The sequence below is a fragment of the Musca autumnalis genome, unplaced genomic scaffold, assembly GCF_047663935.1.
Source record: "Musca autumnalis isolate F117 unplaced genomic scaffold, ASM4766393v1 scaffold_5, whole genome shotgun sequence".
Taxonomy (NCBI): Eukaryota; Metazoa; Arthropoda; class Insecta; order Diptera; family Muscidae; genus Musca; species Musca autumnalis.
This window is the reverse complement of record NW_027412088.1, coordinates 50,786,607-50,812,196: the sequence shown is the minus strand read 5'-3', so window position 1 is coordinate 50,812,196 and position 25,590 is coordinate 50,786,607. Positions and strand designations below refer to the sequence as shown.

The following is a 25,590-nucleotide window of genomic DNA, read 5'->3' as shown; positions in this document are numbered from 1 at the left end:
AACGTAGTTTAATATTCATAAAGAAGGTTAACCCGACAAAAGGTCTAATAATTACGGCGTTTTAAATTTATTAAATCCATTGGATTTCAACTGTCACTTCCACATATGTCAAATGAATATTTGCCAATAAATCCACTGTATTTAATTTGACATATACTCTATGTAATTGACATTTAAAATCCATCATTTTGATTTCAAATACAGGCGATGGAAAACTAACGATAGTATCGATACTATAGATTTTTATAAGAAACATCGAAACTATCGAATGGTGCGGCTATCGATAGTTTGCCAGCTCTACCGTACATGGAATGCAGCAGCCACACCTGACTGTCGAGGTAGAATTGCTAAACGTATACCTTCCGCCGATTAATAGTTGTCCACAGCGTTACCAGTATTTTTAGCCTCTTTTCCCCAACTTGTCCAAAAATTTCCCCCAGATTTTATTGAATTTCCTCAAAAAAATCCCCAAAAATGTTTAACAAATAATTACACTTATATATGAATTAAATTAACGATATTAAAAACTTCACTTTCAAGTGATTCAGAATCATCAGTCTCATTGGATTTAGGCCATGTTTATATTATAGCGTTTTACAAGGTTTCAGTAATGAGCGCCGTTGTTCAAACTCCAGTGACCCCAGAGTCATGGAGCTGGCATTGGAAGTTAACTGGTTGGTCGATGAGTATAAGCGGAACAAGTGGCTAAATTGTGGGCAACGATTAAATCACTCCCGAGGCCAGGAAAGAAGATAGATAGGGCCTCAGCCACATTTGGCGACGTTACGTTGAATGATCCGACGTGGTGCGCAAGTCATTTTAATGGGCAGTTTGTCGATCACCCCGGGAGTGACATGGCGAAGGGAAGGGTACTACATCGCATTAGATCTCTTCGTATCGAGGATGAACCAGCACATTTTACAATGTATGATGATGCGAATGCCAGGAACGCTAAATTATCCAAAGCGTTGGTCCCTAATGTAATCTCCATGGTAATGCTGAAACAGCTGGATGAATCGGAAATCGAGTATCTCACCAATGTCCTCAACCTGGCGCTAGCCACCCACATCGTTCCTAAATTCTGAAACATGAGCAGTGTGGTCGTGCTACTGAAGCCAGGCAATGATGTCAGCTCAGGTGATTCGTAAGGACCGATTTCGCTTTTGTTGCCCGTAGCAAAGACCCTTGGGGCTTTAGTCCTCCCCAGCGTCAGAAATGCAGTTATCGATCATCAGCATGTACCATTACGACGTCGGGTAACTTACCGCACTTTCGTCAATCATGGGGAAACTAATTGCCTTAGGATCAGAGAGTTCACTAATCCCCCCTCAGAGATCTACCCAACCCTTCTGATCTTCGGGTAGCAGAATGGATGTTCCAAGATATCATCACCGCTGCAGCCGCTTGCCATATACCATGGTCGAATACCAGGAGTCAGGCCAAACTTCCAAGCAGAGGTAATGGGATTTGCAAATGAGTGCGATGAGCTTCGTAGAGCCAACCCCCCGTGACCCCAGAGTCAGGGAGCTGACACTAAAAATTAACAGGTTGGCCGGTGAGCATACTCGGAATAAGTGACTAAATCATTTGAATAGTTGCAACATTGGAGCCGGAATAAGTGAATTGTGGGCAACGGTTAAGTCACTCTAGAAGCCTGGAAAGAAGTAAGGTATGATCTCAGTCACGTTTGGCGAGGGTGCGCTAGTTTTTTTATTCGACAATTTGTCGAGCGCACCGGTAGTAACGGGGCGAAGAGAACAGTGCTACGTCACATTAGATCCCTTCCTGCCGACGATGAACCACCACAATTTATAATGGATGATGTTGCGAATGTCATTAGGATAGCTAAATCATCCAAAACTTTGGGCCCTGATGGAATCTCCATGATAATGGTGAGATAGCTACCCACATTGTTACCGAAGTCTGGAAAATGGGCAGGGTGGTCCCGCTACTGAAGCCAGTCAATTTCGATTTCGCTTTTGTCGGCCATTGATGCTTTAGTTGTCTCCAGCGTCAAAAATAGCTATCCAGTTGCCGATCATCAGCATGGGTTCATTAAACAGCACACAGCGACAACAGTTCTGCACGCCATTTCCACACATATTAATCGAGGACTCAACCAGAGCAAGCCGTACGATACTGTCAAACACCCCACGCTGTTTGAAGACATCGAGCCAAGTTTGAAACGTGAAACGTTTAGGAATAAGAAGGCCAAGTCCAGTATAGTAAATATCTCCGGAACTTTTCTGATGATATTTTTCGGCTTAAGGTCAGTAAAAAGCGTTGTTTATTTTTGATGATTTTCTTTATTTATTCCGATATTTCGATTGACATCGTCAATCATCTTCAGGGAAACTATAAAAATACAAATATTACAATATTTAAAACCCAAAATGAATATTTAAAACACAAAAATTATTATTGGCACAAGAAAACAACTACAAACGACGATTTACTTTAGAAATGCTACATATAATTAAATTACCAAATGACATTAGAATGAACTATAAAAGCGATACAGACCACTGTGCACACATGTACAGAAACTTAGTACAAAAGCACACACGTCAAAAAAGTTAGTTTAGCACAAACGGTGAAAGAAACCAACAGCTTTTCTCAACAAAGTAATAATTTTTGTGTTTTAAATATTCATTTTGGGTTTTAAATATTGTAATATTTGTATTTTTATAGTTTCCCTGAAGATGATTGACGATGTCAATCGAAATATCGGAATAAATAAAGAAAATCATCAAAAATAAACAACGCTTTTTACTGACCTTAAGCCGAAAAATATCATCAGAAAAATTACAATACAACAGGTCAACAATACACAACAACAAAATATCTCCGGAACTGTTTAACCTTTACCACTCCCTTCCAGATGGCATTGAGATTGTTACTTATGCGTCGCGTGCCTTCCCTGATGTCATTTATGAAAGGCTGAACTCCTATATAACTGATCTTACCACCTTTTGCGCTCGAGGAATATGCAAATGTCCGCCACTAAATCTACGGCCACTCTGTTCACCACATGAACTGCAGAGGTGAGCACTGAGTTGAATGTCATGGTCGATGGTAGAAGAATTCCGACCACTAACTACCGCATGATTGTACGGATCACATTTGACAACATGTTCCCGTCGTCCGCGCATCCCACAGCGATCTGCTAGGTAGGAACATGGTCCTCAAGTCCCTAGCTAACATCACTTGGGGTGAAGATAAATAAACCTTGTTGATCAAATATATAACAAAATAGGTTGGTCTGTGGTGAACTATGCGGCACCGATGTGGTCCGCGAATATAAGTGGAACGTGATCCAACAAGTAAAAAATATCAGTCGGCTTTGCCGACAGAGATATGCCCTCAGCGTATGTGGATTGAAACTTTCATTGACAAACAGATCGAATGTGTTTAGGATCTTTTAAGAATTTGTTGGCTCTTTTTGGACATTTGAACTTGCCGACAAAATTTTGGATTAGGATTAAAGTTCAAAAGTGTTGCGGAGGTGGTACTTGAAGGAATGGACCGACATAGTCCATTATGGAAGTGGATCTTATTTGAGAGTCATATCTTTTCGATAGATGTCGCGCCCACTAGTAATTTCAGTGGGTCATCGTATAACTTTTGGACCAGTATGCCAGGAAGCATGGACTTGTCCACGGAAAACATGATATCGCTGTAAACAGGTCCACGACGAACAGCATCGGTATACAATTCCGAAGGATCTTTGAAAAGACCCTAAACTGCACTTAGACATAAATGTTGAAGTTTGGTGGGGGGGACACCCTGAGGAGAGGCCCAATAAGGGCCATTTTAGAAGTTAAGCTAAATTTGGACAAAATATTAGAAGATCCAAAGTTTGAACGAAATTGGTTGCCCCGTTCAAGAGATATCATACATACAATTTTAATGAAATTTTTTTAAATATTGGAGAAGTTGTGGACCGATATTGCCTATCTTCGAACTGAAACTAAGTTTGGACAAAATATGACGAAGGCCAAATTTTGGACCAAATCGGTTGATCAGTTCAAGAGTTATCGTGCTCTCCAGCCACTACATATAGTGCCATAGCGGGTTTTTACACCTTTCGGGTTGTTTTCTCAAGAAGTATGGACTGGAAAAACTTTTACCGTCGTAATTGAGGCAGCGAATCAAAGTTGCTTCAACAAAAATCAAAGTGAGAGCAGGTCGAGAGCAAGTTTTAAAGTGAACTTATCCGAAATTTTGTGTGGTAGCTACCCGAAAGAGTGGACAAATATAGCCCATATTCGAACCTGATCTATATCTAAGATATATATTAGGAGATGTAAAGTATGGACCTAATCGTTCACACCCATCAAAAGTTATCGTGCTCACAATTTTTCCGAACATTTTTGAACATTTGTGGGGGTGGTACCTGAAGAAGTGGACCGATAAGGCTTATCTTCGAACTTAAACTAATTTTGGACTTAATATTAAGAAGGCCACATTTTGGACCGAATCGGGAGATCGGTTCGAGAGTTATCTTGAACTTTTGTGGGGGTGGTACCTGAAGGAGTGGACCGATATGGCTTATCTTCGAACTTAAACTAATTTTGGACTTAATATTAAGAAGGCTACATTTTGGACCGAATCGGGAGATCGGTTCGAGAGTTATCTTGAACTTTTATGGGGGTGGTACCTGAAGCAGTGGACCGATATGGCTTGTCTTCGAACTTAAACTAAGTTTGTACTTAATATTATGAAGGCCAAATTTTGAATCGTATCGACAGATCCGTTCAAGAGTTATCTTGCGCTCCAACCACTACACACGGTGTCATAGGGGTTTTTTTTTGCACCTTTCAGGCGATTTTCTCAGGAAGTATGGCCTTGCCCCTTATGAAACTTGTACCGTCGTAAAGGGGACAGTGAATACAAGTTGTCACAACAAAAATCAAAGCGATTCGAGAGTAGGTCCTAAACTGAACTTTTACGACTTATTGTGTGGTAGGTACCCGAAGGAGTGGACCGATTGAGTCCATATTGGAACATCGTTTAAGTTTGGTAGAAAATTCACGATGTGCAAAGTATGGACCAAATCGGTTACACCCTTCAAGAGTTATGGTGCGCACAAAATTTCCGAACATTTTCGAACTTTTGTGGGGGAGGTACCGCAAGGAGTGTACCGATATAACCCATCTTCGAACTTAAACTAAGTTTGGACAAAATATTGCGAAATCCAAATTTTGGACCAAACCGGTTCATACGTTCGAGAGTTATCGTGCGCTCCAGCCAGTCAGACAGACAGACAGACTGACATTACTAAGTCAACTCCTAATTGTCTGGAACGGATTTCGTCCAAACATACTTGGGGTCTAAAACCATTATTTCGATGAGGCACATTTTGCCCGTATGAAAGTGTATATACCCTCGTTAGCATAAATGCTGAGGGTATAAAAATATTGACATCTAAATGACGCATGTCTTCAGTGGACCAGCTACATGAGTAGATAACGATTCTTCCAGTACAGCAGTACAATGGCACGCCCTCGTTGTAGTACTTGCTCGGTTGTTATCGTGAGAGTCATCCTAATCATCTAGAAAGAGAGGACCAACGTTACAAGAGATAACCCCATAGACGGCAAGCCTATCAAGTTGGTCTAAATAGTATTCGCGGATGGTATAAGCAACTATTGTGTGAATGCGCTGCTCGGAAAACCTTCTCTTATCTATCGCAGCTGATTAGCGCCATCTGCCACGACAAACCATAGTAGTTTTGGCTCAACTACGCTAGGGTTCGTGCAGCCGTCTAAATTCCTATAGGTCAAGGAGCGATGACGCGGTTTTGCACGGTCCACCATTCGGCACAGGACTGCAAGTTTTCAACTGCGCCGCAAAACCTACTTTGAGGTAGTTTACACTATCTATCAAAGTCATATGACACGAAAAAAAAAACATTCCATATCTACCCACGGAGGCAATGTGGAAAGTAGTTTTTTTTACATTTTTGCTGCTGTCGGTCTACAGAGTAAATGGCGTAAGGGAAATCTCCAATATTGCACATATTAGCGAATATATAACGATGGAAAATTTCATGTCATATGACATTTACATATAGTGTAAACTACCCCTTAAACTAACTCCAGTAGTTTTGTGATTACAACCCACCGAAACAGCCACATTCCTAGAACTGGAGATATGATGTCACAGGCTGAGTAGATATCTCTGTGTGCAAAGTCGACTGATATTTGTGACCTAAGTTTTCACATTTAATTAAAAACAAAATAAGTATACCCTCAGCCACTGACAAAACACTGCCTCATCGAAATAAATGTTTTAGACCCCAAGTACATATGTTTGGACGAAATTAGTTTCAGACAATTTAGAATCGATTTAGCCATGTCTGTCCGTCTAAAAAATTGCATTAATGGGGGATATCTCTTTGGTTGTAGGTCCATTCCGCTTGTCGTCATTGAGAACTAGCATCATTGTTAATAACTTAAGTGACCATATGTGACACACTTAAAATATTAAATCTGTCAAAGAAACGAGTGGAGGTCAACATATGACATCATTTGGGAAACTCATTTGCCCCCTACCCCCCAACTCACTAACGATAAACAAAATATATGTACATACATATATTATGTATGTAGTTACTGGATTCCTAAACTATGTAAAATTAAAATAAATAGCACGTTTATGATTTACGACACATTATTTTAACAAATTCATAGTTTTTTTTAGTTGTCTGGCTTATAGACATATTTTCGCAATCATTAAAAATATATCAAATATTCATTGAAACGTCACAGAAATTCTTTGAAAAAGAAAACAAAAAAACTTTTGAAACAAAAACTTATGGCTTTGTCAGTCACCTCACATGAATATGATTGTTGTCTGCATATTTGTTGATATATGTACATATATACATATGTATTTATTTATATTAGCGTGTGTTGATATTTTTGGCTTTCGATCACCGTTAACAACGCCACACCGCCATCAGTTTGTCATATCAGCCAAGCAAACTATTTTCGTTTTAGACGATATTTAAAAGATATTCATTCTTTATTTTGAAATGTTTACTTTATGAATTTGGACCATTTTAGTTTAATAGTGCAATCAAACTAAAAATACATACAAACAAAAATGTTAATATGTTCTAGCTAAATGGGAATATTGCCTATTTCTAAATTTGTGTGCATGTATGTGGAAGTAAACAAGCTGGCGATTTGAGTCATCGTCATGACGAACAGCAATAGAAAATGCAACATTTTTTGAACATATTAAAAAAAGTAAAATGTTTATGTGTATATTTAATATGTATATGCAATCGATGACTATAGCACATCAACAATAACAGAATTGGTCTCAAACGGATTTGGTCTGAATATTCGTGCGGGGTCTAAAGGCTTAGGTATGTACATAAGCTGGTGGCTTTTGTTGCCCTTGCTCTTTCTGATAAAATAATAAAAAACGAAAAGGGCAACATATATCAAAATTGGCTCGGCCTTCCTTATTCTTTTATCAGAAGTGACGCGGAGCAAGAAAGCCAGCAGCTTATGTACTTAGGCCTTAAAACAGTTACTTTGATGAGGCCTATCGACTGTGTGATACACTCCTAGACATGCGTTTCGGATATAAACCAGGGTACACACGATCAGTTTTGACTGTCGCTTTTTCGGAAATATCGATAAATTTCCAACTGTTCAGCAACCACAAAATATTTTGTGGTTGTCTGATGACTGACAAAAATGTACGGCCACACTGGCAAGCAACCGATTATTTGACCAAAACTGACAGTCAACACGGATCGTGTGTACCCCGCATACCAAGTAAAAAAATTATCAGTCGGACACAGCCCCAGCCTGTGTGAATGGAACCTTTCATATATGGAATACCGGCTACGCAACCATAATCCTATTCCCCAATAATTATGTATTAGGGGGTTTTCAGATTTTGTGGCCCTTTTGGACGTATGAACTTGCCGACCAAAAATATATATTGTGATTAAAGTTAGGCGGAGGAGGTACTTCCAAGAATGTTTCGGCATAGTCAATTCCAAAATGGACTATGCCGATGCATTCCTTCAATTACCTCCTCCGCAACACTTTTGAACTTTAACGAAAATATATATTTTTGGTCGGAAAGTTCATACGTGCAAAAAGGGAATCTTATTTTGGGGGTCATTTCTTTTCGATAGATAGCGCGGCCTCTATTCATTTCTGTTGGTAACCGTATAATATAGACGTTATGGACCACTATGTCAGTAAGCGTGGATTTGCCTACGTAAACATGATATCGCTGCAAACAGGACCTCAAAGAGTAACATCAGATTCTAAATTGAACTTAAACAAAAAATATTGAATTTTATGGGGGGAGGTACCCTAAACAGAAGACCGCGTACCATTTTAGAGACATGTTTTTAATTTTTGGGGTGAGGTACCGGAAGGTGTGGACCGATAGTGCCCATCTTCGAAAAGTTTGGACAACATATTACGAAGGACAAATTTTGGACCGACGGCTAGCTGAAACGCACGATAACACTCAAACGGATCAACCGATTGCGCTTAGTAATATTTTGTCTAAGCTTAGTCTATGTTACAAAATGGGCCATATCGGTCCACATAAGTATCAAGGGTGCTTTTATAGACACTTTCTGAAGGAAAGGGTGCTTTTATAGAACCTTCTGAAAGAAAGGGAGCCTTTGTAGACCCTTTCTGAAAGAAAGGGTGCCCCTACAGACCCTTCTGAAAGAAAGGGTACCTCTATAGACCCTTCTGAAAGAAAGGAAGCCTCTGTAGACCCTTTCTGAAATAAGGGTGCTTCAATAGACCATTTCTGAAAGAAAGATTGTTTCTATAGACCCTTTCTGAAAAAAGGTGCTTCTATAGATCCTTTCTAAAATAAAGGGTGCTTCTATAGACCATTTCTGCAATGAAAGAGTTTTTCTATAAACATTTTCTTGAGGAAAGGATGCTTCTGTAGACCCTTTCTGAAAAACGGGTGTTTCTATAGACCCTTTCTGAAAAAAGGGTGTTTCTATAGGCCATTTCGGAAAGAAAGGGTATTTTTATAGACCCTTTCTGAAAAAAGGTGCAATAGACCCTTTCTTAAATAAAGGTGCTTCAATAGACCATTTCTGCTATGAAAGAGTGCTTCTATAGACCCTTTCTGAAGGAAAGGTTGCTTCTACGGACCATTTCTGAAGGAAAGGTTGCTTCTACGGACCATTTCTGAAAGAAAGGGTGTTTCTATAGGCCCTTTCTGAAAGAAAGGGTGCTTCTATAGACCCTTTCTGATAAAAGGTGCTTCTATAGATATTTTCTAAAATAAAGGGTGCTTCTATAGAACATTTCTGCAATGAAAGAATTTTTCTATAGACTCTTTCTGAAAGAAAGGGTGCTTCTATAGACAATTTCTGGAAGAAAGGGTGCTTCTATAGAACTTTTCTAAACTAACGGGTGTTTCTATAGACCCTTTCTGAAACAAAGGGTGTTTCTATAGGCCATTTCTGAAAGAAAGGGTATTTTTATAGACCCTTTCTGAAAAAAGGTGCAATAGACCCTTTCTTAAATAAAGGTGCTTCAATAGACCATTTCTGCTATGAAATAGTGCTTCTATAGACCCTTTCTGAAGGAAAGGTTGCTTCTACGGACCATTTCTGAAGGAAAGGGTGCTTCTATAGACCATTTCTAAAAAGAAAGGGTGTTTCTATAGACCATTTCTAAAAAGAAAGGGTGTTTCTATAGACCCTTTCTGAAAAAAAGGTGCTTCTATAGATCCTTTCTAAAATAAAGGGTGCTTCTATAGAACATTTCTGCAATGAAAGAGTTTTTGTATAGACTCTTTCTGAAAGAAAAGGTGCTTCTATAGACCCTTTCTGAAAGAAAGGGTGCTTCTATAGACAATTTCTGAAAGAAAGGGTGCTTCTATAGAACTTTTCTAAAATAAAGGGTGCATCTATAGACCATTTCTGAAAGAAAGGGTTTTTCTATAGACCCTTTCTGAAGGAAAGGGTGCTTCTATAGACCATTTCTAAAAAGAAAGGGTGTTTCTATAGACCCTTTCTGAAAAAAGGTGCTTCTCTAGATCCTTTCTAAAATAAAGGGTGCTTCTATAGAACATTTCTGCAATGAAAGAGTTTTTCTATAGACTCTTTCTGAAAGAAAGGGTGCTTCTATAGACCCTTTCTGAAAGAAAGGGTGCTTCTATAGACAATTTCTGAAAGAAAGGGTGCTTCTATAGAACTTTTCTGGAAGAAAGGGTGCTTCTATAGACCCTTACTGAAAGAAAGGGTGCTTCTATAGACTCTTTCTGAAAGAAAGGGTGCTTCTATAGACAATTTCTGAAAGAAAGGGTGCTTCTATAGACAATTTCTGAAAGAAAGGGTGCTTCTATAGACAATTTCTGAAAGAAAGGGTGCTTCTATAGACAATTTCTGAAAGAAAGGGTGCTTCTATAGACAATTTCTGAAAGAAAGGGTGCTTCTATAGACAATTTCTGAAAGAAAGGGTGCTTCTATAGACAATTTCTGAAAGAAAGGGTGCTTCTATAGACAATTTCTGAAAGAAAGGGTGCTTCTATATAACTTTTCTGAAAGAAATGGTGCTTCTATAGACCCTTACTGAAAGAAAGGGTGCTTCTATAGACTCTTTCTGAAAGAAAGGGTGCTTCTATAGACAATTTCTGAAAGAAAGGGTGCTTCTATAGAACTTTTCTGAAAGAAAGGGTGCTTCTATAGACCCTTACTGAAAGAAAGGGTGCTTCTATAGAACTTTTCTGAAAGAAAGGGTGCTTCTATAGACCCTTACTGAAAGAAAGGGTGCTTCTATAGACAATTTCTGAAAGAAAGGGTGCTTCTATAGACAATTTCTGAAAGAAAGGGTGCTTCTATAGACAATTTCTGAAAGAAAGGGTGCTTCTATAGACAATTTCTGAAAGAAAGGGTGCTTCTATAGACAATTTCTGAAAGAAAGGGTGCTTCTATATAACTTTTCTGAAAGAAATGGTGCTTCTATAGACTCTTACTGAAAGAAAGGGTGCTTCTATAGACTCTTTCTGAAAGAAAGGGTGCTTCTATAGACAATTTCTGAAAGAAAGGGTGCTTCTATAGAACTTTTCTGAAAGAAAGGGTGCTTCTATAGACCCTTACTGAAAGAAAGGGTGCTTCTATAGACTCTTTCTGAAAGAAAGGGTGCTTCTATAGACAATTTCTGAAAGAAAGGGTGCTTCTATAGACAATTTCTGAAAGAAAGGGTGCTTCTATAGACAATTTCTGAAAGAAAGGGTGCTTCTATAGAACTTTTCTGAAAGAAAGGGTGCTTCTATAGACCCTTACTGAAAGAAAGGGTGCTTCTATAGACTCTTTCTGAGAGAAAGGGTGCTTCTATAGACAATTTCTGAAAGAAAGGGTGCTTCTATAGACAATTTCTGAAAGAAAGGGTGCTTCTATAGAACTTTTCTGAAAGAAAGGGTGCTTCTATAGACCCTTACTGAAAGAAAGGGTGCTTCTATAGACTCTTTCTGAAAGAAAGGGTGCTTCTATAGACAATTTCTGAAAGAAAGGGTGCTTCTATAGAACTTTTCTGAAAGAAAGGGTGCTTCTATAGACCCTTACTGAAAGAAAGGGTGCTTCTATAGAACTTTTCTGAAAGAAAGGGTGCTTCTATAGACCCTTACTGAAAGAAAGGGTGCTTCTATAGAACTTTTCTGGAAGAAAGGGTGCTTCTATAGACCCTTACTGAAAGAAAGGGTGCTTCTATAGAACTTTTCTGGAAGAAAGGGTGCTTCTATAGACAATTTCTGAAAGAAAGGGTGCTTCTATAGACAATTTCTGAAAGAAAGGGTGCTTCTATAGACAATTTCTGAAAGAAAGGGTGCTTCTATAGACAATTTCTGAAAGAAAGGGTGCTTCTATATAACTTTTCTGATAGAAAGGGTGCTTCTATAGACCCTTACTGAAAGAAAGGGTGCTTCTATAGACCCTTACTGAAAGAAAGGGTGCTTCTATAGAACTTTTCTGAAAGAAAGGGTGCTTCTATAGACCCTTACTGAAAGAAAGGGTGCTTCTATAGACTCTTTCTGAAAGAAAGGGTGCTTCTATAGACAATTTCTGAAAGAAAGGGTGCTTCTATAGAACTTTTCTGAAAGAAAGGGTGCTTCTATAGACCCTTACTGAAAGAAAGGGTGCTTCTATAGAACTTTTCTGAAAGAAAGGGTGCTTCTATAGACCCTTACTGAAAGAAAGGGTGCTTCTATAGAACTTTTCTGAAAGAAAGGGTGCTTCTATAGAACTTTTCTGGAAGAAAGGGTGCTTCTATAGACCCTTACTGAAAGAAAGGGTGCTTCTATAGAACTTTTCTGGAAGAAAGGGTGCTTCTATAGACAATTTCTGAAAGAAAGGGTGCTTCTATAGACAATTTCTGAAAGAAAGGGTGCTTCTATAGACAATTTCTGAAAGAAAGGGTGCTTCTATATAACTTTTCTGAAAGAAAGGGTGCTTCTATAGACAATTTCTGAAAGAAAGGGTGCTTCTATAGAACTTTTCTGAAAGAAAGGGTGCTTCTATAGACCCTTACTGAAAGAAAGGGTGCTTCTATAGACTCTTTCTGAAAGAAAGGGTGCTTCTATAGACAATTTCTGAAAGAAAGGGTGCTTCTATAGAACTTTTCTGAAAGAAAGGGTGCTTCTATAGAACTTTTCTGAAAGAAAGGGTGCTTCTATAGAACTTTTCTGAAAGAAAGGGTGCTTCTATAGACCCTTACTGAAAGAAAGGGTGCTTCTTTCTGAAAGAAAGGGTGCTTCTATAGACAATTTCTGAAAGAAAGGGTGCTTCTATAGGCCCTTCCTGAAAGAAAGGGTGCTTCTATAGACCCTTTCTGATAAAAGGTGCTTCTATAGATATTTTCTAAAATAAAGGGTGCTTCTATAGAACATTTCTGCAATGAGAGAATTTTTCTATAGACTCTTTCTGAAAGAAAGGGTGCTTCTATAGACAATTTCTGGAAGAAAGGGTGCTTCTCTAGAACTTTTCTAAACTAACGGGTGTTTCTATAGACCCTTTCTGAAACAAAGGGTGTTTCTATAGGCCATTTCTGAAAGAAAGGGTATTTTTATAGACCCTTTCTGAAAAAAGGTGCAATAGACCCTTTCTTAAATAAAGGTGCTTCAATAGACCATTTCTGCTATGAACCAGTGCTTCTATAGACCCTTTCTGAAGGAAAGGTTGCTTCTACGGACCATTTCTGAAGGAAAGGGTGCTTCTATAGACCATTTCTAAAAAGAAAGGGTGTTTCTATAGACCCTTTCTGAAAAAAAGGTGCTTGTATAGATCCTTTCTAAAATAAAGGGTGCTTCTATAGAACATTTCTGCAATGAAAGAGTTTTTCTATAGACTCTTTCTGAAAGAAAGGGTGCTTCTATAGACCCTTTCTGAAAGAAAGGGTGCTTCTATAGACAATTTCTGAAAGAAAGGGTGCTTCTATAGAACTTTTCTAAAATAAAGGGTGCTTCTATAGACCATTTCTGAAAGAAAGGGTTTTTTCTATAGACCCTTTCTGAAGGAAAGGGTGCTTCTATAGACCATTTCTAAAAAGAAAGGGTGTTTCTATAGACCCTTTCTGAAAAAAAGGTGCTTCTCTAGATCCTTTCTAAAATAAAGGGTGCTTCTATAGAACATTTCTGCAATGAAAGAGTTTTTCTATAGACTCTTTCTGAAAGAAAGGTTGCTTCTATAGACCCTTTCTGAAAGAAAGGGTGCTTCTATAGACAATTTCTGAAAGAAAGGGTGCTTCTATAGAACTTTTCTGGAAGAAAGGGTGCTTCTATAGACCCTTACTGAAAGAAAGGGTGCTTCTATAGACTCTTTCTGAAAGAAAGGGTGCTTCTATAGACAATTTCTGAAAGAAAGGGTGCTTCTATAGACAATTTCTGAAAGAAAGGGTGCTTCTATAGACAATTTCTGAAAGAAAGGGTGCTTCTATAGACAATTTCTGAAAGAAAGGGTGCTTCTATAGACAATTTCTGAAAGAAAGGGTGCTTCTATAGACAATTTCTGAAAGAAAGGGTGCTTCTATAGACAATTTCTGAAAGAAAGGGTGCTTCTATATAACTTTTCTGAAAGAAAGGGTGCTTCTATAGACCCTTACTGAAAGAAAGGGTGCTTCTATAGACTCTTTCTGAAAGAAAGGTTGCTTCTATAGACAATTTCTGAAAGAAAGGGTGCTTCTATAGAACTTTTCTGAAAGAAAGGGTGCTTCTATAGACCCTTACTGAAAGAAAGGGTGCTTCTATAGACTCTTTCTGAAAGAAAGGGTGCTTCTATAGACAATTTCTGAAAGAAAGGGTGCTTCTATAGACAATTTCTGAAAGAAAGGGTGCTTCTATAGACAATTTCTGAAAGAAAGGGTGCTTCTATAGAACTTTTCTGAAAGAAAGGGTGCTTCTATAGACCCTTACTGAAAGAAAGGGTGCTTCTATAGACTCTTTCTGAAAGAAAGGGTGCTTCTATAGACAATTTCTGAAAGAAAGGGTGCTTCTATAGAACTTTTCTGAAAGAAAGGGTGCTTCTATAGACCCTTACTGAAAGAAAGGGTGCTTCTTTCTGAAAGAAAGGGTGCTTCTATAGACAATTTCTGAAAGAAAGGGTGCTTCTATACAACTTTTCTGAAAGAAAGGGTGCTTCTATAGACCCTTACTGAAAGAAAGGGTGCTTCTATAGAACTTTTCTGGAAGAAAGGGTGCTTCTATAGACCCTTACTGAAAGAAAGGGTGCTTCTATAGACTCTTTCTGAAAGAAAGGGTGCTTCTATAGACAATTTCTGAAAGAAAGGGTGCTTCTATAGACAATTTCTGAAAGAAAGGGTGCTTCTATAGACAATTTCTGAAAGAAAGGGTGCTTCTATAGACAATTTCTGAAAGAAAGGGTGCTTCTATATAACTTTTCTGAAAGAAAGGGTGCTTCTATAGACCCTTACTGAAAGAAAGGGTGCTTCTATAGACTCTTTCTGAAAGAAAGGGTGCTTCTATAGACAATTTCTGAAATAAAGGGTGCTTCTATAGAACTTTTCTGAAAGAAAGGGTGCTTCTATAGACCCTTACTGAAAGAAAGGGTGCTTCTATAGACTCTTTCTGAAAGAAAGGGTGCTTCTATAGACAATTTCTGAAAGAAAGGGTGCTTCTATAGACAATTTCTGAAAGAAAGGGTGCTTCTATAGACAATTTCTGAAAGAAAGGGTGCTTCTATAGAACTTTTCTGAAAGAAAGGGTGCTTCTATAGACCCTTACTGAAAGAAAGGGTGCTTCTATAGACAATTTCTGAAAGAAAGGGTGCTTCTATAGAACTTTTCTGAAAGAAAGGGTGCTTCTATAGACCCTTACTGAAAGAAAGGGTGCTTCTATAGACCCTTACTGAAAGAAAGGGTGCTTCTATAGAACTTTTCTGGAAGAAAGGGTGCTTCTATAGACCCTTACTGAAAGAAAGGGTGCTTCTATAGACAATTTCTGAAAGAAAGGGTGCTTCTATAGACAATTTCTGAAAGAAAGGGTGCTTCTATAGAACTTTTCTGAAAGAAAGGGTGCTTCTATAGACCCTTACTGAAAGAAAGGGTGCTTCTATAGACAATTTCTGAAAGAAAGGGTGCTTCTATAGACAATTTCTGAAAGAAAGGGTGCTTCTATAGACAATTTCTGAAAGAAAGGGTGCTTCTATAGAACTTTTCTGAAAGAAAGGGTGCTCCTATAGACCCTTACTGAAAGAAAGGGTGCTTCTATAGACAACTTCTGAAAGAAAGGGTGCTTCTATAGACAATTTCTGAAAGAAAGGGTGCTTCTATAGAACTTTTCTGAAAGAAAGGGTGCTTCTATAGACCCTTACTGAAAGAAAGGGTGCTTCTATAGACTCTTTCTGAAAGAAAGGGTGCTTCTATAGACAATTTCTGAAAGAAAGGGTGCTTCTATAGACAATTTCTGAAAGAAAGGGTGCTTCTATAGAACTTTTCTGAAAGAAAGGGTGCTTCTATAGACCCTTACTGAAAGAAAGGGTGCTTCTTTCTGAAAGAAAGGGTGCTTCTATAGACAATTTCTGAAAGAAAGGGTGCTTCTATAGACAATTTCTGAAAGAAAGGGTGCTTCTATAGGCCCTTCCTGAAAGAAAGGGTGCTTCTATAGGCCCTTCCTGAAAGAAAGGGTGCTTCTATAGGCCCTTCCTGAAAGAAAGGGTGCTTCTATAGGCCCTTCCTGAAAGAAATGGTTTTTCCATAGACTCATTCTGAAAGAAAGAGTGCTTCTATAGATCCTTTCAGGAAGAAAGGGTGCTTCTATAGACCCGTTTTGGAAGAAAGGGTACTTCTTTAGATCCCGTTTGGAAGAAAGTGTGGTTTTATAGACCCTTTCTGAAAGAAAGGGTACTTTTATAGATCCTTTTTGGAAGAAAGGGTGCTTTCTATAGATCCTTTCTGAAAAAAAGGGTGCTCCTATAGACCCTTTCTGAAAGAAATGGTGCTTCTATAGGCCCTTCCTGAAAGAAAGGGTGCTTCTATAGGCCCTTCCTGAAAGAAAGGGTGCTTCTATAGGCCCTTCCTAAAAGAAATGGTTTTTCCATAGACTCTTTCTGAAAGAAAGAGTGCTTCTATAGATCCTTTCAGGAAGAAAGGGTGCTTCTATAGACCCTTTTTGGAAGAAAGGGTACTTCTTTAGATCCCGTTTGGAAGAAAGAGTGCTTCTATAGATCCATTCTGAAAGAAATGGTGCTTCTATAGACCCTTTTTGAAAGAACTGGTGTGTCTATAGACTCTTTCTGAAAGAAAGAGTGCTTCTATAGGCGCTTTCTCAAACAAAGGGTGCTTCTATAGATCCTTTCTGAAGGAAATGGTGCTTCTATGGACCCTTTCTGAAAGTAATGGTATTTCTATAGACTCTTTCTGAAAGAAAGGGTGCTTCTATAGACCCTTTCTGATAGAAAGGATGCTTCTATAGATCCTTTCTGAAGGAAATGGTGCTTCTATAGACCCTTTCTGAAAGAAATTGTGCTTCTATAGACCCTTTCTGAAAGAAATGGTGAAGGACAAATTTTGGACCGATGGCTAGCTGAAACGCACGATAACACTCAAACGGATCAACCGATTGCGCTTAGTAATATTTTGTCTAAGCTTAGTCTATGTTACAAAATGGGCCATATAGGTCCACATAAGTATCAAGGGTGCTTTTATAGACACTTTCTGAAGGAAAGGGTGTTTTAAAGAACCTTCTGAAAGAAAGGGTGTTTTAAAGAACCTTCTGAAAGAAAGGGTGCCTTTGTAGACCCTTCCTGAAAGAAAGGGTGCCGCTATAGACCCTTCTGAAAGAAAGGGTGCCTCTATAGACCCTTCTGAAAGAAAGGGTGCCTCTGTAGACCCTTCTGAAAGAAAGGGTGCCTCTGTAGACCCTTTCTGAAAGAAAGTGTGCCTCTATACACCCTTCTGAAAGAAAGATTTCTTCTACCGACCTGTTCTGAAGGAAAGGGTGCTTTAAAAGACCCTTTCTGAAGGAAAGGGTGCTTTTATAAACCCTTTCTAAAGGCAAGGGTGATTTTATAAACCCTTTCTAAAGGCAAAGGTGCTTTTATAGACCCTACTGAAATAAAGGGTGCATCTATAGTCCCTTTCTTAAATAAAAGGAGCTTCAATAGATCATTTCTGCAATGAAAGGGTGCTTCTGTAGACCCTTTCTGAAAGAAAGGCTACTTCTATAGATCCTATCTGAAAGAAAGGTTGGCTCTATAGACCCTTTCTTAAATAAAGGGTGCTTCATAGACCCTTTCTTAAATAAAGGGTGCTTCAATAGACCCTTTCTTAAATAAAGGGTTCTTCATAGACCCTTTCTTAAATAAAGGGTTCTTCATAGACCCTTTCTTAAATAAAGGGTGCTTCAATAGACCCTTTCTTAAATAAAAGGTTCTTCATAGACCCTTTCTTAAATAAAGGGTGCTTCAATAGACCCCTTCTTAAATAAAGGGTGCTTCTATAGACCCTTTCTGAAGGAAAGGGTACTTCTATAGACCCTATCTGAAAGAAAGGGTGCTTCTATAGACCCTTTCTGAAGGAAAAGGTACTTCTATATACCCTATCTGAAAGAAAGGGTGCTTCTATAGACCCTTTCTTAAATAAAGGGTGCTTCTATAGACCCTTTCTGAAGGAAAGGGTACTTCTATAGACCCTATCTGAAAGAAAGGGTGCTTCTATAGACCCTTTCTGAAGGAAAAGGTACTTCTATATACCCTATCTGAAAGAAAGGGTGCTTCTATAGACCCTTTCTTAAATAAAGGGTGCTTCAATAGACTCTTTCTTAAATAAAGGGTGCTTCAACAGACCCTTTCTTAAATAAAGGGTGCTTCAATAGACCCTTTCTTAAATAAAGGGTGCTTCAATAGACCCTTTCTTAAATAAAGGGTGCTTCAATAGACCCATTCTTAAATAAAGAGTGCTTCAATAGACCATTTCTGCTATGAAAGAGTGCTTCTATAGACTCTTTCTGAAGGAAAGTTTGCTTCTATAGACCATTTCTGAAAGAAAGGGTGTTTCTATAGAAAATTTCTGCGATGAAAGAGTGCTTCTATAGACATTTTCTGGAGGAAAGGGTGCTTTTGTAGACCCTTTCTGAAAAAAGGGTGCTTCTATAGACCATATCTGATAGAAAGATTGTTTCTATAGACCCTTTCTTAAAAAAGGTGCTTCTATAGATCCTTTCTAAAATAAAGGGTGCTTCTATAGACCATTTCTGCAATGAAAGAGTTTTTATACCCTCAGCCCTTAGGCTAAAAAGGGTATTTACACTTTGATACGACCAAAAATGTGCCTCATCGAAATAATGGTTTTAGACCCCAAGTATGTTTGTACGATATCCGTTTCAGACAATTTTGAGTAGATCTAGCAATGTCCGTCCGTCTGTCTGTCTGTCTGTCTGTCTGTCGGTCTGTCTGTCTGTCGGTCTGTCTGTCGGTCTGTCTGTCTGGCAGGCTGGTGCGCACGATAACTCTCGAACGGATCAATCGATTCGGTTCAAATTTTGGGTACCGAAATATTTTGTCCATATTCGATCTAAGTTCGAAGATGGGCCATATAGGTCCACTCCCTCAGGTACCTCCCCCACAAATGTTCAAAAATGGTCGCAAAACTTGTGCGCACAATAACTCTTGTAGGGAATAACCGATTTGGTCCATACTTTGCACATCGTGTAATTTTTACCAAACTTGGATGAGGTCCCAATATGGACTCAATCGGTCTACTCCTTCGGGTACCTCCCACACAAAATTTCGGAAAAGTTCAGTTTAGGACCTGGTCACGAATCGCTTTGATTTTTGTTTACGCAAATTGTATTCGCTGTCCTCTATACGACGCTGTAAGTTTCATTAGGGGCAAGTCCATACTTCCTGAGAAAATAGCCTGAAAGTTACAAAAAACCTTATGACACCGTGTGTAGTGGTTAGAGCGCAAGATAACTCTCGAACGGATCTGCCGATTCGGTCCAAAATTTGGCTTTCGTAATATTTTGTCCAAACTTAGTTTAAGTTCGAAGATGGGTTATATCGGTCCACTCCTTCCGGTACCTCCCCCACAAAAGTTCGAAAATGTTCGGAAAATTTGTGCGTACGATAACTCTTGAAGGGAATAACCGATTTGGTCCATACTTTGCAAATCGTGAAACGTCTACCAGACTTAGATAAGGTTCCAATATGGACACAATCGTTCCACTCCTTCGGGTACCTCCCACACAAAATTTCGGATAAGTTCAGTTTAAGGCCTGTTGTTGTAACAACTTGTATTCACTGCCCCCCCATACGACGGTACAAGTTTCATCAGGGGCAAGTCCATACTTCCTGAGAAAATAACCTGAAAGTTGCAAAAAATCCCTTTGACACCGTGGCGGAGCGCAAGATAACTCTCGAACGGATCTGTCGATTCGGTCCAAAATTTGACCTTCGTAATATTTTTTCGAAGATAAGTTATATCGGTCCACTCCTTCAGGTACCTCCCACACAAAATTTCGGATAAGTTCACTTTAAGACCTGCAATGGCATCATTTTGATTTTTGTTGTAGCAACTTGCATTCAATGCCTCAATAACGATGGTAAAATTGCTTCAGGGGCAAGTCCATTCTTCTTGAGCAAACAGCCCGAAGGTTGTAAAAACCCCCTATGGTATCATATGTAGTGGCTGGAGATTATGCCGGGGCGATTTGAAAACCTTAATGAGCCCTCCGCGTTTATGATTCCTGGGATTGAACTGAGCAAAAAAGTCCACTAGACCATAGGTCTACCGCGAAAATCGAGCCTCCCGATTTTGACTTTAAGTTTTTTATCCACGTTTTTTGGATATTTTAGCATATAACGGCCAAACCATTGAGATTTTCGATCCAATACAAAGACAAAAATTTTAGCCCAGACAGTGATTAAGAACTCTCTAATACATCGCAAAAGCATTAGAACGCTCCTTCAGGCAGTTTTGGCCTTGAGAAGGTGCAAACTTTTCGGAAAATGTCGATAAACGACAATGCCTTTAGTTCGTTTGTGTCACTTCGTTTTATTTTTTTATAACGTTAAAAGTAGTGAAAATCTGGGTTTCTTACATATTCAAATTTAAACGGACAAATCTTCTTTTTTATACCATCAGCCTTTAGGCTAAAGAGGGTATTTACACTTTGATACGACCAAAAATGTGCCTCATCGAAATAATGGTTTTAGACCCCAAGTATGTTTGTACGATATCCATTTCAGACAATTTTGAGTAGATATAGCAATGTCCGTCCGTCTGTCTGTCTGGCTGGCTGGTGCGCACGATAACTCTCGAACGGATCAATCGATTCGGTTCAAATTTTGGGTATCGAAATATTTTGTCCATATTCGTTTTAAGTTCGAAGATGGGCCATATAGGTCCACTCCTTCAGGTACCTCCCCCACAAATGTTCAAAAATTGTCGCAAAACTTGTGCGCACGATAACTCTTGAAGGGAGGAACCGATTTGATCCAATCTTTGCACATCGTGAAATTTCTACCAGACTTAGATGAGGTTCCAATATGGACTCAATCGCTCCACTCCTTCGGGTACCTCCCACACTAAATTTCGGAGAAGTTCAGTTTAGGAGCAGCTCTCGAATCGCTTTGGTTTTTGTTGTAACAACTTGTACTTGTACGGTTCAAGTTTCATCAGCGGCAAATCCATACTTCCTGAGAAAATAGATTGAAAGTTGCAAAAAGCCCCTTTGACACCGTGTGTAGTGGTTGGAGCGCAAGATAACCCTCGAACGGGTCTGCCGATTCGGTCCAAAATTTGGCATTCGTAATATTTTGTCCAAACATAGTTTATTTTCGAAGATAAGCCATATCGGTCCACTCCTTCAGGTACCTCCCCCACAAAAGTTCAAAAATGTTCGGAAAAATTGTACGCACGATAACTCTTGAAGGGAGTGACCGATGTAATCCATACTTTGCACATTCTAATATATCTACCAGATATAGATCAGGTTCGAATATAGACTATGTTTGTCTGCTCCATCTGGTACCTCTCACACAAAATGTTCGATAAGTTCTCTTTAAGACCTGCTCTCAAATCACTTTGATTTTTGTTGAAGCGATTTGCATTCGCTACCTCCATATTTCATGGGAAAACAAACCGGAAGGTGTAAAAACCGTCTACGTCACCATATGTGGCGGTCGTAGATCACGATAACCCTCGAACTGTTCAACCGACTTGGTCCAACATTTGGTCTTCGTCATATTATATCCAAACGGTCCACAACTTCCGGTACTTCTCCCCAATATTTAAAAATGTCACTAAAATGCTAGGACTTGAATGGGGCAACCAATTTGGTCCAAACTTTGGATCTCCTAATATTTTGTCAAAATTTAGTTTAACTTCTAAAATGGCCCATATCGGTCCTCCCTAAGATACCTCCCCCACAGAAGTTCAACATTTGTGTCTTAGTGCAGTTAATTCCTAATCCACATTTTTGTCGGCAAGTTCAAATGTCCAAAAAGAGCCACAAAAGTCTGAAGAGACCTTAAATACATTCGATCTGTCCGTAGGTGAAATTTCACTTCACCTTGGCTGAGGGTATATATCTGTAGGTAAAGCCGTCTGACACTTTTTTACTTGTTCTATAAACATTTTCTGGAGGAAAGGATGCTTCTGTAGACCCTATCTGAAAAACGGGTGTTTCTATAGACCCTTTCTGAAACAAAGGGTGTTTCTATAGGCCATTTCTGAAAGAAAGGGTGTCTTTATAGACCCTTTCTGAAAAAAGGTGCAACAGACCCTTTCTAAAATAAAGGTGCTTCAATAGACCATTTCTGCTATGAAAGAGTGCTTCTATAGACCCTTTCTGAAGAAAAGGTTGCTTCTACGGACCATTTCTGAAAGAAAGGGTGTTTCTATAGACCCTTTCTTAAAGAAAGGGTGCTTCTATAGACCCTTTCTGATAAAAGGTGCTTCTATAGATCCCTTCAAAAATAAAGGGTGCCTCTATAGACCATTTCTGATAAAAGGTGCTTCTATAGATCCCTTCTAAAATAAAGGGTGCCTCTATAGACCATTTCTGAAAGAAAGGGTGTTTCTATAGACCCTTTCTGAAGGAAAGGGTGCTTCTATAGACCATTTCTGAAAGAAAGGGTGTTTCTATAGACCCTTTCTGAAAAAAGGTGCTTCTATAGATCCTTTCTAAAATAAAGGGTGCTTCTATAGAACATTTCTGCAATGAAAGAGTTTTTCTATAGACTCTTTCTGAAAGAAAGGGTGCTTCTATAGACCCTTACTGAAAGAAAGGGTGCTTCTATAGACTCTTTCTGAAAGAAAGGGTGCTTCTATAGACCCTTCCTGAAAAAAATGGTTTTTCCATAGACTCTTTCTGAAAGAAAGAGTGTTTCTATAGACCCTTTCAGGAAGAAAGGGTGCTTCTATAGACCCTTTTTGGAAGAAAGGGTACTTCTTTAGATCCCGTTTGGAAGAAAGTGTGGTTCTATAGACCCTTTCTGAAAAAGGGTGCTCCTATAGACCCTTTCTGAAAGAAATGGTGTTTCTACTTTTATAGATCCTTTTTGGAAGAAAGGTTGTTTCTATAGACTTTACGAAAGAACCCGCTGCCGTGGAATTGCAAGCAGTATCAGTCGGCTTTGCCGACAGAGATATACCCTCAGCCTGTGTGAATTGAAACTCTTTTTTCCCAAAAAAAATGTATATATTTAGGCGGTTTTCAGAATTTTGGGCGCATGAACCGACAAAAATATAAAATATTAAATCTCAAAAGTTTTGCGGGGGATATACCTAAAGGAATGGATCGACATAGTCCATTTGGGAAGTAGGTCTTATTTGGGGTTTCATTCCTGTCATTTCAGTTGGTCACTATATTATTTAGAACTTTTGGACCATTATATCATGTATATGTCTAAGAAAAACATAACATCGCTGTAAACAGGGTCACTGGGAGTACCTTCTGTAAAATTTTCCAAAGGATCCTCGAACAGACCCTTAACCTTACTTTTTTTAATGAAGTGTGATCCAATTGGTTACTGCGTTCGAGAGTTATCGTGCGCTCCATCCAGTATTAATGGTGCCATATCGGTTTTTTATAGTTTTCGCGTCATTTTCTTAGCAAGTGTGGACTTGCCCCTGAAACAACATGTACCGTCGTAATGGGGGCAGCGAATACAAGTTGTTACAACAAAAATCAAAACGATTGGAGTAAGTCTGAAACTTCACTTTTCCGAAATTTTGTGTCGATGTCTGGTAGAAATCTTACGATGCGCAAATTATGAACAAAAACGATAAGCCCTTTCCAAAGTTATCGTGGGCATAACATTTGGAGTGAACCGATATGGCCCATCTTCGAACATAAACTAAGTTTGGACGAAATATTACAAAGGCCAAAATTTGCACCCAATCGATTGATACGTTCGGAAGTTATAGTACGCTCCAGCCAGACAGGCGGACGACATGGTTAAATCGGCTCCAAATTGTCTGAAACGGATTTCGTCCAAGCATCCCTGGGGTCTAAAACCACTATTTCGATGAAGCACATTTTGGTCGTATGAAAGTGGTATATACTCTTTAGACTAAAGGCTGAGGGTATAAAAAATGTACATATATCCTTGTACTCAGGACCTAGTACCAGTAATAACAACATAAAAAAACTATCTGGGTCCGGGTCATACTTGGTACACCAAATTGTCCTTCTTTTGCATATTTTTTATGTATGTATGAATGTATTAAACGGCTTGTACAACTTTTAAATTTAGTCAATTAGGTGACCCTTTAATTTTTTTTCGTCTACCAGACCTCGTTGTGGCTTTTTTCCTCAATGGTCTCCGACAAAAAATCTCACCTAATTACTTTTCGCTTTAGGAAATACAAAAATAACTTTACTCGTTCATGACTCGGATGTAATTAGCACTTCTTTTTTGGCACGGAGACCCTAAAATCGCCGCAAAAATAATTTTTTGTGACACAGATTCGTTGTAGCACAGTGGTATCAAAATAAAAAAAACATTTAAATGACACTTTGTTTATTCTATTATTTCGAAATAAATCACCGACAACAACAACAAACACAGGATGCTAAACCAAAACAACAACATTTGTCGGCACAAAAGGCAGCAAGCAGAAAACGGTGGCTATACAAAAATCGCAATGAATTTGTGGCCACTTTAACAAATTATTATGTTTATATGTATGTATTGTACATATGTTTGTATTTTGTCATAGTATATTTAGTATTTCATTATTGTTGTTATTTTAACATTTTAATTCTCTATCATTATTATTTTGATGATGATCAAGACAATCGCTCGCGAACCTCATCATCATCCACACAGAATGCGAAAATAAATACACCAACAAAAAAAATTCAGTTGTCTGGTGTCCACTTTTGTTCACTTGGATACCACAAAAACATGTACATATTTTGTTATTTGCCTCTTTTTGTATATTTTCTTCTTTTTTTCTATTTTTTCGCTTTCTTGGGATACAAAATTCTTATATAAAATTTAGGAAAATCGAAATTATGAATGATTTTCAAAAACTGTTGTTGGTTGGACACAAAATTTATGGCGTATTAAATTGTGGTGGTATTTTGCAACAAAACTTTAATTATTTCCTCTTTGTTTAAAAACTTTATTAGTTTTCACATTTTTATTACAGGCTTTTTGGTCTTCCTTAGTGGTACCGTTAATCGAACACGAACTAGAAATTCCGTTAACGTAGAAATGGGCTATTTTTAAAATGCAATTTCAGGCACTCTTGATGAATGCGTAGTACTCCGACCGACAGTCACAGTTAGACACCGAGAATTTTCGTTTTTCATACCGAACCGCAGGAAAATCTCAAGAAGACTGAATATGATTTTCGAAGAAAATTCTGTGGCTAAATATTGAAATAATCTCTTTGAATATTGAATTTCGAAATTTCCGTAATAGGTTTTCTGGTTTTCTCATTGCTGAGAGGGAGAGCAGACATTTTTTGTTTATTTTCCCCCCAAAGAAAACAAACGGACGGCGAGAACACACGAAGACCCCAGGAATGTTTTAAGGGGCTTAAGTTTTTCATAAAATGTTTATAATATTTTAAATATGCATTAGCTGTAGCAGCTGTATGCATTTTAAGA

At 38.5% G+C, this 25,590-nt stretch overlaps 1 protein-coding gene across 4 annotated transcripts in view; it reads right to left on the bottom strand.

The window, feature by feature from the left end:
* LOC141387176 (uncharacterized) overlaps window positions 1-25,321 on the bottom strand; it is a 51,118-nt gene extending 25,797 nt beyond the window's left edge. Inside the window, exon 1 of one of the 4 annotated variants that reach the window (XM_073956432.1) lies at window positions 25,126-25,321. The gene's annotated coding sequence lies outside the window, so the exon portion shown is untranslated. Of the gene's footprint in view, window positions 1-25,071 lie in introns of all 4 variants that reach the window. The other 3 variants (XM_073956435.1, XM_073956433.1, XM_073956434.1) reach the window with 3 other exon arrangements.
* Window positions 25,322-25,590: the final 269 nt, after the last annotated feature.